Source organism: Diabrotica undecimpunctata, chromosome 3 (assembly GCF_040954645.1).
Source record: "Diabrotica undecimpunctata isolate CICGRU chromosome 3, icDiaUnde3, whole genome shotgun sequence".
NCBI classification, from domain to species: Eukaryota; Metazoa; Arthropoda; class Insecta; order Coleoptera; family Chrysomelidae; genus Diabrotica; species Diabrotica undecimpunctata.
In genome coordinates this window covers 170614634-170627988 of record NC_092805.1, presented here as the reverse complement: position 1 = coordinate 170627988, position 13355 = coordinate 170614634, and the positions used below count along the sequence as shown (strand labels likewise).

The window sequence follows — 13355 nt, the reverse complement described above, 5'->3', positions numbered from 1 at the left end:
AGTAAGATCCATATAGCAAGAGCAATGGTTAACCTACTTTAAACCTTTCTAGTCAGAAATTACAAGTCTACCTAGGCAAATGTAAAAACAGGAGAGTATGTAACCTTGTTAATGACAACGGAGAGGTAATCGTGGACAAAGAAAATTTTGATAATAGCTGGAAAAATTACATGCGAAATTGATTTTTTAATGAGAGGGACAACCAGTCCCCAATTACGGAAACAGGACCACCTATACTAGTGGCAGAAATAAGAGCAACCATAATATCACTAAAAGAAGGGAGAGCTCCAGGACCAGACGGAGTACAGTCTGAATTTCTTAAACTTCTTGATGATGAATCTTTAAGAATACTATGTAAAAATGTAAAATCTTTAATAATATCTATGACACAGGCAATATTCCAGAAGATTGGCTAGTTTCAGAATTTATTACGTTACCAAGGAAACAGGGAGCAAAAAAGTGCGAAGAATATTCGCTCCGTGCGTGACTGACGCGACACCTACCGCCTTCATCTGACAGTTTTGGACCTACCAATTTTCAGGTTAAACATATGATATATGTTTGACATTGTTAAATACATGCGAATTGACAATTATTAATAATTAACTTTTTAATTATATTTTTTTAGTTAATGTACAAAATAAATGTAGTATTAAAAACTGGGTTCCTCAAAATTCATCATAATATATCTTTTCAACCACAAACGGAAAAGAAAGGGAAAAATCTAGTACTGGCACATCAAGTTTTTCACGTGAAAGACTATATATATTTAAAAACAGTAATAGTAAAATATATAATATAAAAGCTTAAGTCATCAGGCACTCTGCAGTTAGCTTGAAGCCTTATAAAATATCATTTAAGGTAAATTATTTAAATTTTTTTCTATTTCAATTGCATAAAAATGAAGTTATGTGATATTTACTTTTTCATATTAATAGCACGGATCCATCTTTTTCTTTTCTCTAATTTATATGTAATCTTTGGGAACCTATAAAAACTACACTTACTATTCTTGCTATTATTAGCACAATTAAATACGTAATATGTATTTGCACACATTTTTTATAAAATTTATGCGTAAAAAGGTAGGGCCAATTTTGTCATATTTCGCCGGTACGCACGCTGGCATCGTTTCAAAGTACCCCTACCATGGTCACGCACGGAGCGAATAGGCTAATAAGTCTAATGAACCATACACTAAAACTTTTTCTTGAAATTATACATCTCAGAATATACAAGCTATGCGTAGAGACAATACAAGATACACAGTTTGCTGCAAGTATTATACATATACATCCAAAGAGGCAGAGATATGACTTGCGATATCTATACCTGCTTTATTGACTACCAAAAAGCATTTGACACAGTTCAACACCAAAAAATCATGGATATTCTAACAAAAGCCCAAATAGATGATAAAGACCGGCATCTAATATAAAATTTATTCTGGAACCTATCAGCCACAATAAAAAAATCTTGGAGATGAACGGACGGAAGCGATTCAGATTATGCGAGGCCTTAGACAAGGATGTATACTTTCACCTATATTATTCAACCTATATTCAGAGGAAATATTTAGTGAATCGCACTGTGGACCGTTCGCACGGCCCCATTTGAACAGCCACTTAGCACATTTACCATATCCCGTACGTATGCAATTAAACCTCGCCCAGGTGGGCCGGGGCAGATTTGATCTGATGAATCTTTGAGTTAAGGTAGATATCTGGATATATAGTCTATTTTTATTGTTGACAACTATCTTGTTGACCATTGCGACTGTATCATAAGTATTACCAATTTTTCGGGCAGTTTTAATTGGAGGTTTTCTAAATTTCAGTCGCTTTTACTCTTTTGTGATGTGAGATATATCTCCCAAAATAGGAGCTATCTTACTGGGGTTGATTTTATTGTTCCAGTAATTATTCTCATGGTTTGATTGAGTTGGACATTAATTGTGTTGGTATGTGCACAATTTAGCCATACTGGTGCACAATATCTTAGCACTTAATCAACCAAAGCTATCGCAGAGGTCCCAAGAGTATCCACAGAAGCACTTCAAGTTGTTTCATCAAGTTTTTATTGTATTGTTTCTAGTTCTCAGTGTACCAGCTGAGTTTGTAAGATGACTTTTGACCGTTAGTGTTCTATCAAGTGTGACACCTAGATATTTAGAGTTGTTATGTTTGATAGCTGTGTCATTTAGACTTAAATAAGTTGAATTCGTTTGATTCAATATTTATGTTTAATTTGATTTTTGCGGATTTTGTTGGTAATTTTCTATAGTATACTTGATTTTTGTTTGCGTTTTTACTATCATCGTCTATCGATAGTTCTTTGAAAAGATCTATAACTGAAGACATAAGAACGCAAATAATTTCCGTGCTATTTAAATTCTCAGCAACTTTAGCTGGACGTATTAAAGGTTAATGTCCTTTCTAAAATCACGCTCACATGTAGGTAGTGTATTTTCAGTCGTTAAGTTTTCTTCCATTTTGTTTGCTATTTACGTTAACGTAAGGTCTTGCGACCTTCTAAAATACAATAACCTTTAAATCGGTAATTAAAGTTTTGGCAACTAACTAATGAGACCAGACCACAGTACAAAAGCAATTCTGTTTAATTGCCACCAAGTGAGATTTTTTACTTGCCACAAGTTTATTTATCAAATTAGCAACTTGTTTTTAAGTATCTGTTGTTATTAAGAAGTTGATTTATTGGAACATGTAAAACAATATATAACAACATTAAATGTTAATGTATTTTTTTTAAGTAAAACCTGTATACACTGAATATTCAGGTCGTTTGTAAAATTATATTACTATTACAAAATTACTCATCATTAGTCAGTACTTTTAACAATCTACCATCATGCAAGCATAGGTGATGCAAGGTTCACACTACAATTAAGGCAAAAAAAATTATTAATGGCTTTTACTAGAAATTCTTAATTGCTGAAGTATATATCGTTAATTGGTAATATTTTTAAATTGACATAAATTTTGAATGTTGCATTTGAAATGAAATTATACCAAGTGTTCTTGAATTGATAGAGGAAAGTACCTAAATTCGGACCCCGAACCCAAAGCGAATCCACAGCCTTCCTGATTCTACAAAGTGCTGGGAATGTCTCTAAACATTAGTTTATGCTTTGCCGCTATGTATTGGACATCGAGCAAAAAGATAAAAGAGGGAATCTAATCGTTATGAAAAGGAGACCAAAAAAGTGGCCTCTGATGGCGGACATATCCGGAAATGCGAATGCGCCAAATTTAAATTTCATGACACTTCACAATAATCATACAGTGGTGTAGGGGGTAGGGTAGGATTTATTTGTTATATTACATAATATTAATATTACATAATATTAATACATAATACACTTAAAATACTTTTTTTAACACTAGAACACAATAAAGTTTTAATTAAATAATAATAATAGTCTAAAATGTGAAACAATTGTTAAAAAATTTCAATAGAAAATACAAATAATCTTTCATGTGACAGTTGGGACAAATAATAACATCAGCAATAACATAATCCAACTAAATTTGATTTCTTAAACAAGGAAAGAGTCTATCTTTCCTTGTTTAATGTGGCCTCTCAAGATGGCACTTCCTGCCTAACAATATTTTTGTCCCCACTACCTTTACATTCCCTCTTTTGTCTTTTTGCTCGATGGTATTGGAGTGCTTGCGTCACTCGGTCAAACTGTCATATAATGAGACGACAACAAACGTCTTGAGCGCCATTAAACAGTTAATACCTACCTACTTTTTGATTGTTACTGACAGGATGCTGGCAGTTAAATAGTAATCTCTACGTACATTCTTTAATATGAAGGCTTGGGGATTACGTTCAAACTGAGTTACTACTCACTGTCACTAACTGCTAATAGTTGCTATCAATAAGTCCTCACAGATACTTCGTCTAAGGACGAGCAACCCTCGCGGAGTCCTACTTTACCATGTGACCAATTCTGTTTAAACATCCTAGTTTTATAACATCAAAGATGAAATTTAAAGTTATTTCTACTACATCATTCACCACACATATTTTGCCTCCTATATGGAAAACCGCATCTGTAACACCGATTTTTAAAAAAGGGAACAAATTAAATCCTAATAAATATCGTCCTATCAGCTTAACACCTATAATATCTAAGATAATGGAATCTATTATTGCCGAGACAATTTCTGATTTTCTGCAAAATGAACTGGTTATACCAGAACAGCAGCATGGTTTTGTCAAAGGACGTTCTACAATGACAAATCTTCTCTGGTGTGTTTGTGTGACATTATTTACCTCGATTTCGCTAAAGCTTTTGATCGAGTTCCAAAGCGAAGACTATTACATAAATTGGAACACCTTGGTATCCGTGGTCAATTACTGAGATGGATCGACGCGTATTTAACAGTTAGAAAGTTTTGTGTTAGAGTTGGGGACTGTTTCTCAGTTGAGAGAACGGTTTTAAGTGGGGTACCGCAAGGATCAGTTTTGGGCCCACTTTTATACATAGCATACTCAAGTGATCTACAATTTCAAATTAAATACAGCAAAGCTTTCCATACAGATGACACGAAGCTATTTTCCGACCCCTCCGTAAATTTCCAGTTACTACAAGATGACCTTTATTGCATATCGGAATGGTGCTCTACTTGGATGCTGCCTCTTAATGTGGACAAATGTATAGTTCTTCACATGGGTAAAAATAATCTTTACTCTATTAATTGGCGCGTGTTAAAACAGTGAAATCACCTAATGATCTAGGTGTTATAATTAATAACAATCTAAGTTGGTCGGAACATATTTTGCATATTTCTAAAACAGCTAACAGTAAATTATATCTACTAAATAAAATGTTTGCAAAAGTGTCATTTATGAGCTCAGTTCATCTGTATAAATTGTACATTCGTCCAGTTCTGGAATATTGCGGAACTGTTTGGTGTCCGGTATTAGTGCGCGATCGTAATATTCTCGAAAACGTACAACGGCAGTCAGTGCACTAGGACGTCTTTTGGTCGCTCAAGACCTATGTATACAGAAAGACTAAATATGGCCAATCTCACTACATTTGAACAATGTCGACTTCCCGGCGATTTAATTATTACGTTTCGGATAGTAAAATACAACTTTGGAAATGTGGGGTATATGTTTTTACTAGACAATGACAATCGTCTTCGTGGCCACAACCTTAAGTGTAAAAAGGAAACTTTTTTAACAATAACTAGACAATTTTTTCTCTGTAATCGAGTGTTTTCGATATGGAATAGGCTTCCGGTTGTGATCATAGATCAGTCAATATTTTTAAAAATAAACTGGATGACCAGATGACCATTTGCTGGCATAGTTGAACATTTAATTTGTACTAAACACTTGCTATTACCTATATTTTTGTATATTTATTTAGTTGGTTAGTGCTTAATATGTAACAATGGTAATGTAACCATTTAATTGCACACTATATAACATTGTATTCACATCGGCATATGGGTTTAAATAAATAAATAAATAAAAAATATCCAATATTTATTTTATAGTGTCATTTCCATTAGTAGAATCACCATGAAATTAACTATAACTGTGATTAACATATTAAGCAAGCGTGTAAGTATAACTCCGAAATAATTACATATAAACAGCGTAACTCTACTTTCCTGCATTTACCGGTCTACGAACCACCGAGCCAAACATACGAATTAGACACTTCTTTTTGAAAGTTACATTAACGCTAGCTCGACCGAAATTCGTTAATGGACTATAATAACATTGAAAAAAAAATTAAGAAGTTTAGGCAATTCCTCTATATACCTATGCTATTATCTTTCATTATCGCTACCATAACTACGAAAAATAAAAAAAATTGAAAACAATTATGGACAGCTTTGAATGTTACACGCCAGAATTAAAGTTTTAAATGTAAAAACGTCAAATTATTTGTTTTATATTTTACATTTTAAGATCTTATCATCTGTTGATACAAAGTACAAGTATTTAATTGATTAGTTAATTTGTTCCGGGTTGTTGAAATTCGTTTCTCTTTAGATTTGTTTTAGTTAGTTGTATTCTTATTGCAAAGAGCCACTAATAATGACTGACTTAATACCGACTGATATTGTTAGGGCCGTAAAAATAGTCGAAAGTACAGAAACGTTGGTCAATGTGTGGTAAAGTCACCATCAACCATCCACCGTGGTATAAGTTCTTCTTCTTCTTCTTCTCCCTCGTTATAAGCAATTCTGCTTGTTCACAGGCGGATTAATACCTATATGGAAGGTTGTCACTCCATCATTTGCGCGGCCTCCGATACTTCTTCCGATTGGAGACTTCTTCTTCTTCTTCTTTTGGCATCATAACCCTGGATGGGTCTTTGCCTGTCTGGCTATGTCCTTCCATTCAGATATCTCTTGTGCCCTTTTTCTCCATTGTCTTATGTTCATTGTTTTCAGGTCGTCTTCCACGTCATCCAACTATCTCGTTCTGGGCCTTCCTTTTTTTCGCCTTCCTATGGGCTTCCATTGTAACATTTTGTTTGTTGTTTTTGCATCGTTTTGTCTCTGCACATGTCCCAGTCATGACAGTCTTTGACTTTTCACAAATCTTACAATGTCATAACCTTCATTTAACTCATTAACCTCGTCGTTTCTCCTGATTCTCCATGTGCCATCTTCCTCTTATACCGGGCCATATACTTTCCTCAATATTTTTCTCTCGAATGTCCTGAGTTGGGCTTCATCTTTTTTCGTCATCACCCAAGTTTCACATCCATAGGTTACTACGGGTCTAATCAGTGTTCTGTAGATAGTCATTTTGGTTCTTTTGTCTAATAATTCCGATGTCATCAATCTTTTATTAGCATAGTATGTACGATTCCCGCTGGAAATACGTGCATTAATTTCGCTACTTACGGAGTTCTTCTGATTGATTTCTGTGCCGAGATATGTAAAGGCATCCACTCGGCCGATAGTGTAGTTGTCTATTGGGATATTATTTTCATTGTCAGTTATTCTTTTGACTGTGATATACTTCGTTTTTGCTTCGTTTATTTTGAGACCTCTTTTTCTTGCTTCAGGATCAATTTGTTTGAACACTTCCATTAGTCGTGGCTTATTCCTACTAATGATGGCTACATCGTCTGCATATGCAGTAATTTGTACTGATTTGGTGTTTATATGGCCCATTATATTGGTTTTTCTGATGACTGCCTCAAGAACTAGGTTGAATAGCATGGTTGATAGGGCATCTCCCTGTCTTACTCTCATGTTGATGTTAAACAGGGGAGTCAGTTCTCCATCTACTCTTACTGCGGCTTTTGAACCCTGCAACGTCATTTTTATGAGGCTGATGTATTTCTTAGGTATACCTAGATTACAAAGGTCTTCCAGCATTCTGTTTTCACACTATCAAAAGCTTGTTTAAAGTCTATATACATATTATATAGGTCTATGTCGTATTCATTCATCGATTGGTGACTTATCTCTTGCTAATTTGACGACACAAGTCTTCTCCATTCTGCTTATGTGGTTATTCCATTGTTTTTTTCTATTTTTGTCCATTTATTTAAACACTGTACGTTACATTTTCTTCTAACGTCTTCACTTCTCTTTGGATCTCTCAGCGTATTTCCTGTAATTCTTCTCTCATCTCTGCCTCAGTACTCTCATCTCTGCCGTTTCAGTAGCCTTTTGGTCTTACACTATTGGTCTTACACTGGCTTGATAAATTCTTGATTTCATCTCAGTGTTAATGTGTCACTTCTTTGTCCAGGTCTTCATAGCTAGACAGTGTAATTCCCAGGTATTTTATTTCCATTACTTGTTCAACACTGATGCCATCAATTTCTATTTTAAATCTGGTTGGTTCTTTGCTGACTACTATTGTTTTAGTTTTTTGAGATGAGATTGTCACATTAAATTCTTTTGCTCTTATGTTAAATCTGTGGACCAGTCTTTGCAGACTATCTTCATAATTTGTTTTATAACGAATATTGCATCTGTACACGATCTTCTACTACGAAAATTCTGTTGTTCATCTGCTAAACTTATCCTCTGATTTATTAGCACTTGTAAAATTTTAATTGTAAGTTTTAGCGTAGTATTTAACAAGTTTATACCTCTGTAGTTTTCTGGCTGTTTTTTATCTCCCTTTTTAAATATTTCCGTTATTTGTTGTTAATTGTTCTGTCATTTCTGCTCCACAATATTTCAGTAATTCGTTTGGTATCCCGTCTTTACCTGCTGCTTTTCTGTTCTTCAGGTTTTCAAGTAGTTTCCGAACTTCCTGTACATTTATATTAAGTTCTTCATTTGTGGTAATTTCTGGTGTTTTCGGTTCTAGCGTCATTTGTTCTTCCTCTGCATATATATTTTTAAGAGACATAATCCTGTTTCTATGAGCTGTATGGTTTTAAAGTTTATCAGTAGGGTGCTAACCTAGCTATAGACCCCCTCCTCTTTTATCCGGGTTTGGGACCGGCAACAGTTCTGTCAAGCTACTCGATCTAACCAACAAAACTGCAGGAGGAGTTGTGGTGTAAGTTGTTGGAGACAAATTGGAGAGTATGTGAGAAGAAGAGGACAAAACAGGAAACTTTTAATCACGGTTGTAGACGATCATTTTATAACGTTGCAAACATTACGAAACAGACGTCAAACGGCAGTTCAAACCAAAAACTATTGGAAGATGTTCATTGAACCACCACAAGTGAGCGCACAGTAAGAAGAAGACTTAAGCAAAGCTAGTCTTAAGTCATATGTGATAATAAAAGCTACTAGGTTACAAAGACACCATCGTGTAGTGCAACTAGAATTTAGTTGAGAATATTTAAGTTGGAAATATAACCAATCGGAAAAATTCTCTTTACGGATGAAAGCCATTTATGTGTAGATTGTATCGACGCCGAGGAAAACGAAATGCAATTTTTTTAATTTTTCTACTACTGTACTTTTTGGTGGAGGTTAAATTATGGTATGGAGGTAATTAGGGAAACAAAAAGAGTTATTGGTGGTTGATAGGTACATCAGAGGATATTGTCTATGACCATGTGGTACATTTTGCTTCATATATTGGAGACAATTTCATGATAATGCAAAATAATTATTAATTATAAAATGACTTAGCCAGCGTCCAGACCTAAACCAGATGAAGCATGTGTGGGACATGTTTGGGCACAAATTTTTATCATAATTATTCATCTTTTGAAAACGGACTCACATTTGAAAAGAATTAATCGTTTTGATAATATTTTTTCTTACAAAACCTGTTGTAAAAATTATGTAGTAGTATTTAAGTATCTTTTTAATTGAAACAGATTTTTTTGTGTATTCAACATGTTTTAATGCTAAAACTTTATAGTTTTTTATTTAAATAAATTATAATAAAGATAAGCGTGCTTATACAAGTATACAAAAACGTTTCTGTTTTCATATTTCACTCCTTTAACATTTTAATTTTTATCTATTTATTCTTTACTAGTACGAATACGCTTAATATTCTTACAAAATGATTTTAAAAACAAGTGCTTGACATGACTTTCCGCCTTCTACACATAAACATAAAGAAATTTTACCGTTTCTAATTTTAAATAAATATAAAAACGCTAACTTCCGTGCCTCTTTTTCGGTGAAAGCATCATGTAACTTTGGCAGAAGAATTGTTTGTTTATAATTTATTGCTTGTTTAAAAATCATTCATCATTTTATGCTCGTTCTACCGTTAAAACAAAATGTAAATGTCATTACACTAGATGTACCTAAATCAATATGTACCTATAAACGGGTGTTTCATAATATTTACTTTGTCGAAATTGGAATTATAAATGTTAGAGTATGACGAAAAAGAAAATGCAAACAGCAAGGCAATGAATTCGTATTTATACAGCATTTCTTAATGGCAGCAGATAATTTGCTATAATTTCAAAAAATAGCCAGATATTTTAGAGAATTTCTAAAATTCCCATTAATTCAGGTAATTAACTGAATAAGGCTATCAACACCATCAGTTGGCGCTACAGCCCTTACCTTATGGTTATCTTAATCCTTACCTTATCTTATCTTTAACAAGATACCACAATAATAATCAAATATGTGCGAGTCAGAAGAGGAGCAGAATGTGGAACGGACCATAAACTACTGACAGCAAAAATGGGCATTAATTGGAAACATAACAAGACCCCCTCTACAGAAGAACCGTTGAACACTATAAGAGAAAAACAATACAATATAGAACTACTCCACGAACAATCAATAAAAGAACTATACCAACAACGTCTAAACCAAAAATTAATAGAATTTAGATACATCAACATTGAAAATGAAGAAATATACGAGCATATAAAGGCGAGTATAAGACAAGCAACATTCGAAGCCCTTGGAGAAAAAGAACATATAACAAAAAAACAGCACTATTATGAAATAAATGAACCAACAAAAAGAATAACTGAAGAAAAAAAGCGACTATACAGAAAATGGCTGACTACAAACAACGATGAAGTTTATAAAGAATATAGAAAGAAGATAGAGAAGTGAAAAAATAAATAACACAACAAAACAATGAAGAATGGGAAAGAACCTGCATAAATATTGAAACATACGTAGGAGGTACAAGAACTTCAGAGTCATGGAAAGTACAGAGAGGATTGAAACAAAGCTCAAAAGAAAAAATTAAATTGGGAAATATACAGGACAAAGAATGGAAGGACTATTACAAGGAACTGTTAACAGAACAAAGACCACAATTCATTGGAAAAGAAAACAGGCAAAAACCAAGCAGATCCCCATAATAAGAAATAGAAATAACAGATAGGGAAATGAGAACGGCCATAAAAGCAATCAAAAATAAGAAAGCACCGGAACCTGGGGGCATCTCACCTGAGCTTATAAAATACGGATAAAAAAATTACACCAGATTATACAATGAATATTTCAGAAAGCCATAAATGGAGAACAGCCCCCAAAGGAATCGACGGAGGCATATATGACATCTATATTCAAGAAAGGAGATAGAAAACGATGAGAAAACTACAGAGGAATAAGCGTAATATCATCAATAGGAAGATTATATGGGAAGATACTGCGAGAAAAGATAGAGCAAGCAATAAAAGGCAAAATCGGGGAGGATCAGGCAGGCTTCACGGCAGGAAGATCATGCATAGACCACATGTACACACTGGAACAACTGTTGGAAAAGAAAAAAGAAAAAATTGAGATATATATTTGGCATTTGTGGACCTGATAAAGGCGTATGACTCTGTACCAAGGTCAGAACTAGGGGAGGCAATGTACAAATTAGAAATACAGACGGAACTCCTAGAAACGGCAAAACGTTGCATAATTTTAAGCAACATGTTTGGATTTTTTTAATCAGCAAGTTACCCTTAATCGAAATAATTAAAATTTCGAACAAAATATACACTTTTAATTTTCTCCAAATTTTCAGCGAATACAGACATCCAAGTGGAAATTTTTCTCATGAACCGTTAGATGTAGGAAAATTCCGAGTATAGCAGAAGAACGTGCGGCCAATTTTATGTAGGAAATGTCCATTCGCTTGACTTTCGGAACAAAATTGACGCCAATATAGCCGATTAACCAAATTTGATAAAAATCCAAGGGTACCCCCTTGGAAAAATTTTTCCAAATTTTACAAAAAAAAAATTTTGATTATTGTTTTGGTACATGCACTTGGAAAAACTTATTTCAAACATGTGTTTTTTTCTGATCCCTTAACCCCAGTTTGCCGGAAAAGAGAAAAAATCGAATTAAAAAATCTACAGTTTTTTCGATTTTCCGACAAAACGGTGCCTAATTTTTGGCTACCTGTTTAGACCTTTTTAATCAGCAAGTCACCCTTAATCGAAATAATTCAAATTTTAAACAAAATATACAATTTTAATTTTTTCGAAATTTTCAGCGAATAAAACCATCCAAGTGGAAATATTTCTCACGAACAGTTAGATGTATAAAAATTCCGAGTATGGCAGAAGAACGAGCGGCCAATTTTATGTAAGAAATGTCCATTCGCTTGACTTTCGGAACAAAATTGAAGCCAACATAGCCGATTAACGAAATTTGATAAAAATCCAATGGTCTACAGTTTTTTCAATTTTCCGGCAAAACTGTGCATAATTTTTGGCCACATGTTTATTTTTTTTAAACAGAAGTCACCCTTAATCGAAATAATTCAAATTTTAAACAAAATATTCACTTTTAATTTTCTCGAAATTTTCAGCAAATACATACATCCAAGTGGAAATTTTTCGCACGAACTATTAGATGTAGGAAAATTCCGAGTATGGAAGAAGAACGAGCAGCCAATTTTATGTAGGAAATGTCCATTCGCTTGACTCTCGGACCAAAATTGAAGCCAACATAGTCGATTAACGAAATTTGATAAAAATCCAATGGTCTACAGTTTTTTCAATTTTACGGCAAAACGGTGCATAATTTTTGGCCACACGTTTATTTTTTTTTTAAACAGAAGTCACCCTTAATCGAAATAATTCAAATTTTAAACAAAATACACACTTTTAATTTTCTCGAAATTTTCAGCGAATACAGACATCCAAGTGGAAATTTTTCTCACGAACCGTTAGATGTAGGAAAATTCCGAGTATGGCAGAAGAACGAACGGCCAATTTTATGTAGGAAATGTCTATTCGCTTGACTCTCGGACCAAAATTGACGCCAATATAGCCGATAAACCAAATTTGATAAAAATCCAAGGGTACCCCCTTGGAAAAATTTTTCCAAATTTTCCAAAAAAAAAAATTTTGTTTAATGTTTAGGTACATGCACTTGATCCAGCTTATTCCAAACATGTGTTTTTTCTGATCCCTTAACCCCAGTTTGCCGGAAAATAAGAAAAATCGAAGTAAAAAATCTACAGTTTTTTCGATTTTCCGGCAAAACGGTGCATAATTTTTGGCCCATGTTTGGACTTTTTTAATCAGCAAGTTACCCTTAATCGAAATAATTCAAATTTCGAACAAAATATACACTTTTGGTACACTGTTTTGGTACATGCACTTGATGTGTTTTTTTCTGATCCCTTAACCCCAGTTTGCCGGAAAATAAGAAAAATCGAATTAAAAAATCTACAGTTTTTTCGATTTTCCGGCAAAACGGTGCATAATTTTTGGCCCATGTTTGAACTTTTTTAATTAGCAAGTCACCCTTAATCGAAATAATTCAAATTTAAACAAAATACACACTTTTAATTTTTTCGAAATTTTCAGCGAATAAAACCATCCAAGTGGAAATTTTTCTCACGAACAGTTAGATGTAGGAAAATTCTGCGTATGGCAGAAGAACGAGCGGCCAATTTTATGTAGGAAATGTCCATTCGCTTGACTCTCGGAC

At 33.8% G+C, this 13355-nt stretch overlaps 1 protein-coding gene across 2 annotated transcripts in view; it reads right to left on the bottom strand.

Moving 5' to 3' along the window:
• Positions 1 to 13355, bottom strand: part of LOC140436297 (clavesin-1-like) — a 50220-nt gene that overhangs the window by 19957 nt on the left and 16908 nt on the right. The window lies entirely within an intron of this gene.